Genomic DNA, 7,329 nt, shown 5'->3' on the forward strand with positions numbered 1-7,329 from the left:
TGTTGTTTTATCGTTTTCATTTTTTTTACCTTATTTCTTTAAACTCCTCATGTATTATAGGTTAATATTATTCATAGACAGCTTTTTTATGCTAATTTTGGTTAAAAAACACATTTTTCGCCATTTAAACTCATTCTTGTCCAGTACTACATTTCTTTAACGAGTGAAAAGCTTGTATCTTTATTGCGTAAAAAAACGTACGATACGAGTATAGTTTCTAACTTTATTGAGTAAGATGTATTCCCCCATTTACACTTGTTCTTTTCCAGTAAAAAATTCCTCAAACGAATTTGAATAGGGCCTGAACGAATTTCAATATGAAAATAAATTCTAAAAATGAATTTGTCTCCGTTTTACTGTCAGTTTTATGTCCCGATCAGGACCCCTTTCACAAACGGGTTAAATAATGCTAGCGTACATTGAAATCCCGTCATTTATCATATTTGGGTATTTGTTCTTTACAAGTAGTTAGATTTGGTTTTAAATCGAACTCATGGGAAATTATTAACTTTTTGGTCGTACAGAAAACATGTTATTTCACATCAATGTTGGTTTTTGCAAGCCTCAAGAACAGCGAAAAAGACTATTTCGAAGACTGTTGAATGTTACTCAGTCCGCTCTTACAACAATTAAGACCTCATGCACAGATTTTGAATAAACAAACCCTAGAAACTTGCCCGTTAGCCAAACCAAAGAAAGCACGTACTCTGCCAAGATATTAGACTTAGCAAAAAAAAAACAAAAAAAACAAAAAAAAAAAAAACAACACGTGTTTGCATTTGTATGTTAAACTTTATATAAGATAACATTTGATATTAGTTTATTCATTTAATGTCATTGAAAAACAAAAACAAACTTGTACATGTTGTAATAGGCAAACTATATAACAATATGAATTGTTATTTCTTTTACTTGAGAACTGCAGAGCGTACAATAACAATATTAATTTAGCCGTCCTCATTACACATACACTACATATTAAAATACATTGAATGGGACTTTTGATTTTTTTCTTCATTATATTAAAATTCACAACACATAAATCGATTCCGAAACAATTTTAAAATATTGCATTTTAAATTTAAATTACACTGTTTAAATAACATGATATTCATAAGTAATAAGGAAAATCCAATAAATTGTGTTGATTGCATTTTTCACGGCTGAGTAGTTATGTAGTCAGTAACACGTGCCCTCATAATTTTGTAAAAATTATAAATCTCTATTTAAGTTTGTTCCAAACCAAAGAAAGCATGTACTCTGCCAAGATATTAGACTTAGCAAAAAAAAAAAAAAAAAAAACAAAACAAAACAAAAAAAACAACACGTGTTTGCATTTGTATGTTAAACTTTATATAAGATAAAATTTGATATTCGTTTATTCATTTAATGTCATTGAATAACAAAAACGAACGTGTACATGTTGTAATAGGCAAACTATATAACAATATGAATTGTTATTTCTTTTACTTGAGAACTGCAGAGCGTACAATAACAATATTAATTTAGCCGTCCTCATTACACATACACTACATATTAAAATACATTGAATGGGACTTTTGATTTTTTTCTTCATTATATTAAAATTCACTACACATAAATCAATTCCGAAACAACTTTAAAATATTCCATTTTAAATTTAAATTACACTGTTCTAATAACATGATATTCATAAGCAATAAGGAAAATCCAATAAATTGTGTTGATTGCATTTTTCACGGCTGAGTAGTTATGTAGTCAGTAACATGTGCCCTCATAATTTTGTAAAAATTATAAATCTCTATTTAAGTTTGTTTCAAATGGTAAAGTTGGATGTATCCGTATAAAGGTTTAACGGAACCTTTGTTTTTTTAAATGGATTCGTATTCTTAACAAACTTTATAAAATAGATTTCGGTAGTATATTAAAGTGTAAAGTGCGATTTTTTTGGGGCTTTCGTAAACGCGGGGAATCATGATAGATGAATGTAGGATTTTGGGGTTTTGGGGTTTTGAATGATCCTCCTCGGCTTTCGTTTAAAAGATGTCAAGACAGTACGTTTCAAAGTTGATACGAAAAACATGAACCAGGAAACCTGAACAATTGAAAAAATTACATTTTTAAGTGCCGGCTGCATGGACAATAAATTCATTAATAAAGATAATTAGAGAACACATGAAAATCAATACATGAATTAAAATTCAAGTTTTTTATGTGGCAGTTTGTTTGTTTGAGGATATTCAAATATGGTGATATAGTACGAAGTTTTATCGTGTAATGACTTTTTGAATTGCTAATTTAATAGACTCGTACCATTTCCTTTGTATTAGAACAGGTCATCCAAATACGTATTCATAATTGTCGGTTTGAGGAATTGATACGGTTTAATCTTAACTGTTGCGCATTGACATGTAAATGTCTTGATGAAAAAACTAAAACGATATGATTTGGCTTTACTGTGTTAGATATTCATGCAAAATAAGTAGTTTATATTTGGCAACATGAATACTAGTATTGTGAAAAGCTATACAGATTTTGTCTTTATAAATTAAAAAAAAAAAAAAAATCAAAACGCATGTTTTGATATGAAATTATAAAAATTCGAAACTGATTATTTTTTAATTGCAATTACATGGGAGATCCTGGTTGGTAAAGCTTCCTTTGAATTTATGTATGTTAATGTAACGTCCAGTGGCAATTATATATATTCATCAAGCATATTCAGATCGTATAAAAATCAAGTCTAACGTTTGATTCATAAGTCACGTAAGTGATGTTGATGGTTCGACCGAAATGAAAGTAACTGACACGTACAGAGAGAAATTCTGACTCGTTTGGAAAATACTGAGAATATTCAATTATAAGTTACTTAATATACTTAAACTACATGTGGACAAATTTAAATTATATTATTTAGATATTTAAGTTTGATTCAACAAATTTTCTTTTTTGCAGCATTCTAAAAGAAGTCTTCAATCAACAACTAAAATTTACTTAATTTATTGATATGTATTTTTAAAGGGGAATATTTGATGGAGATATATTATCTAACGAAAATCAATAACGTTTGGAATGGACAGACGAATATAGATATATCTATTGGGGTTTCTTTTCTGCTTGAGTGATTTACCTTACAATGAGGCGGACGCTTTAAATTTTAACAGGACTTAACATCAGTTTGAACTAGTTTAACGGGGGCGTGGCTTATTAGTTTGACAGAGGTTAACTGGTTCTGAAAATAACTTGAATGACCGCAAGGGAATCTATTTGACTGGTATTAACATAGTTTAAAATGGATTGAATAAGATAGAAAACCGTTTTTAATTTTTGTTAATCTGATTCAATATTCCAGTAATTGTTTTAAAGAGGGTTAATACCTATTTGGCCGTTTAAGCTAAATTCTGGTTACTAGTGATAGTACAAAAAACACAAACTTGCAAACTGAAAGCGTATACCTTTTAAATATCTATGGGTGTCTAATAATATCTTGTTTATATTATACATGAATTTAGATGATGTAAAACATTTAGACTATTTCAAACGTGTTCCACACTATGGTATAGAAGTAATAAAGACCTGGGGTGCAAACGAAACAACCAGTTACAATTGTTTATTTAAGAAAGCAAATAATATGGGGAAACATTTATTACATTTCATAATAAACCAATAATCTTTGAAAACTGGATTAAGAGTGATATAATATAATTTGATATATTTAAAAAAAAAAAAAAAAAGGAAGACTTCAGATTGAAATTATTCAGTTTATTGTTCCAACAATGGAAAATACCTAACAACATTATTTGTAATTTTTGTAACATAGAACAAGACTATGCTCTGTATGTTTTTTTAAATTGTTCTTATTTGACAAGATTTTTGCAACACATATACGATCTTTTAAAAGTAATATAGATTTTGTAATAAAACTACAACACCTAATATTTGGATACAAAATCACAAACAAAAAGTATTATTCAATCTTTTTTTAATTATAATACTTAGTTTTTTTATATATATATATATAAGTCATTATATGTATCTGAGCAGAAAACAAAAAACATAGATGTCTACAGAATTTTTGTGAATGAATGTATTAAGAAAAAAGACCCCAAAATATTAATAGGCTTTTGGTTTGTAACCAGGATTTTTTTTCTCTCAATCGATTTATGACTTTTGAACACCGTTATACTACTGTTGCCTTTATTTACGATAACAAGTCCAATGATACTAACAATTAAAAGAAACATAAACAATGAATAACTTTAAAGTAGTGTTATTCTTGTATTATGTAAAGGACAATGAATAGAGTAATAAATCTAATCATCTGATTATCCCAAGGGTATTCAGTTTAGTGTATCAGGGTACGTCAAAAGCAGCTTGAAATCTTGATGGTTTTTGTTCGAAGCAATAATTGGTGAATACAATATAATGACACCATCCAAATGAGGTTTGAATGATACAATAAGAAGATGTGGTATGATTTCGAATTAGACAACTATCGAAGAAATAAAAAATAAGAACACAATACTTATAGATATGACATCTGAATCAAGTGTTAGAAACGTCTGCTGAATAATCTGATACTAATTTAGAGTATTCATCAAATAAGCTATAATATTTGCATGTTTGAAATTTCAAATTGCTTAAATCTTGTAATTTATTTTCGATGCCCTATTAATTTCACCCCTCCATTTTCAATTGGCAAGTGACCAGTCTCTAACGTTGCCTTGGTACATGCTACTATGTAGGAGTGCCCCGATATAAAACGGCTAGTCATACCTATAGAAAGAAAGAATTTATTCCTTTAAAATTAATGGATCCGCAACTAAATGTTAACATGATTGATATGCTTCCATTCTCATTTTTTTTTAAATATCGTACATTTCGTTTCCCCGAATATAGTAATCAGCGCAGCTTGTATTGTTGTTTAACTTCTGTATCTGTCCTTCAATGATTTTGTGTATGATTTAGTGGGAAGACATGTGCAGCAAAAATCAAAAAAGAGTAAATGGTTCACGGCGATGAAATGTTTTCCCTTTAACTTGACAGATTTGCCGTTAAAATTCCATAGAACCCTAAGTCGAACGGCTTCATCATCGGAAAATGTCACTCATGGATATGGTATTAAGACATATATAATAGCAATTCAAATACAATCTGCTAGGTTGTCGGTAGTCATATTCCTAAAATTTATTTCAGTTGCACCATTAAATCATAAAACTTCGTAACATTTTCTCTTCATTCCGCATAATTTATCAACTATTTAAAATATAACTTTAAATTAACTTAATTTTTTTTTGCAATTATGTGTAACCCCTTTTTGTTTATATTTGAACGGAAGTTTCTGGTATGCTGAAAGCAGGTAATATACGACATTGAATACACAGAATAAAAGAGAGAGACAGAAGCAGCAAAGGACGGAATAAACGCACAAGTCGAAAATCAAATGACAATGCCATGGCAATAAACGGAATACGACAAAAAAGACAACAGTTTACAAAAACAAAAATAAAAATAAAACGAAAAATGATAAAAATATAAATCACAACTAATAGTATACTCAACCTTAGAGAGGGTGAGACAAAATATGTTAATATGTTCGAGTCCTTATCATGCATGAAATATTTGCCACTTGGAGTTAAGCAACCAATAATCAATCAATCACACACAACAATAATAACGATAATAAAAAAATAGTTATTTGTCTGGGTCCTTTATGGTCATATTGCACTCAGTGTTGAAGCGCAGTTTTAGCAACCCTGGCTTTCAAATGTTATGAAATGAGCTTTCAGATAAAGGTAAATACAACATAGCTATTTTTTCTAACACCAACTGCGCCTTAGAAAGTTGAACCTTTAGTTTTCCAATAGTTACCTTATTTATGAACGGGGAAATTTATCGAAATGTATGTTATAAATTTTATTTCGTTTTCGAATGTTTGCCCATCATTTGAAACAGATGATAGAAAGATAAATCTGGCATCAGCAAACATGATAATTGATACAAGATTTACAAGAATGACAGCATTACCGAAACCATATGATGACACACAACGGGTGCCACATATGGAACAGGATATGTATACCCTTCCAGAGCACCTGAGATCAAACTTAGTTTTTGATGGGGTTTGTATTGCTCAGTCTTAACTTTGTTGTTGTGTTTTGTCTATTGTTGTTTGTCGTTTGATCGTTTTCGTTTTGCTTTTCTATGCTTATTTACCATTGCCAGTTCGTTTTCGACTTTTAAGTTTGAATATCCCTTTGGTATCTTTTGTCTCACTTTGATGCTGGAGATATAGAAACTGAAAACAGCACGAATAATCTGCATTGCAAGATCAACACAAAACTGATATAAAACAATTCATCGAGAGAATCCGTATATAATATTTATTGGCTTACAAAACGACTTACTATTAATTTTCATTTTTTGCCAACTATTTCAATTGTTGACAGGAAATCGAATAGGGCTCTTATAGGCCCCTTGTTTTATCATTATGCTGTTCGTCTTTCTCCTACTAAAGATTTATATGTGTGCCAATGGTTAGTTCTTATCTATTAGCATGATTAGCTCAAAAATATCAAAGTTAAATATAACAGAGCTTCAAATTAAATACCTGTTCACAGACAATTATTCAAATTTTCCTGGAAGACCTGTAGCGTTTCTTTGATACAATTATATGATTACAGTACAATTCAGCAAAAATGGATTCGTTAAAATATCATATTTCTTAATAAATGTCTTGAAATCTGGTTTTAGATTTAAAGTTAAGTAGCACAAACACAGAACCGACAACTGTAAAGATAAGCATGGGGGAGTTGTGTGAAGAGACAAGTGTTGCTACATTTCCTACCGTAAGTCAATCCAGCTAAAAGTTTGAAAATGTTGAAAATGTGTCTTCTTGTCCTTTGCGTTTAAAGTTAGAAAAAGGACACACACTACTATTGCAGATCTATGATAAACTATAAATGGAATTCACTGTAAACTCCGATATAATTATATTTGATTTTCGAAGGAAGCTCATATAAATCAACTTAGAAGCATATGAGAAACATGAGACAAAAGTTATGTGAGAAATATCACACTTACATTTAACAGAAATCAACAAAAACCCGATTAAAAGTGTGACAATAGCTTTAAAATGGGTTTTACTATTTTATACATTGAAATATTAATCAAGAATAATGATAGCAGTGGTTGAAGATGAAACATATTTAACTAGAAAGGTCTTCGTTCATTTTGTTCTAATGGTGTTCCGTTATGTTTTCCCAAAACGAAGCTCAAACGAATTTTCATATTATTGACGCCAAATACGAATCGATAAGTTATAAGAACCGGTTTATTATATATTTTTAT

At 29.6% G+C, this 7,329-nt stretch overlaps 1 long non-coding RNA gene across 1 annotated transcript in view; it reads left to right on the forward strand.

Moving 5' to 3' along the window:
* LOC127717221 (uncharacterized) overlaps window positions 1-6,821 on the forward strand; it is a 74,565-nt gene extending 67,744 nt beyond the window's left edge. Inside the window, exon 3 of the long non-coding RNA XR_007989148.1 lies at window positions 6,733-6,821. This is a non-coding gene — a long non-coding RNA (uncharacterized LOC127717221). The remainder of the gene's footprint in view (window positions 1-6,732) is intronic.
* The last annotated feature ends 508 nt before the right edge of the window (window positions 6,822-7,329 follow it).

This window comes from Mytilus californianus, unplaced genomic scaffold (assembly GCF_021869535.1).
Source record: "Mytilus californianus isolate M0D057914Y unplaced genomic scaffold, xbMytCali1.0.p SCAF_90, whole genome shotgun sequence".
NCBI classification, from domain to species: domain Eukaryota; kingdom Metazoa; phylum Mollusca; class Bivalvia; order Mytilida; family Mytilidae; genus Mytilus; species Mytilus californianus.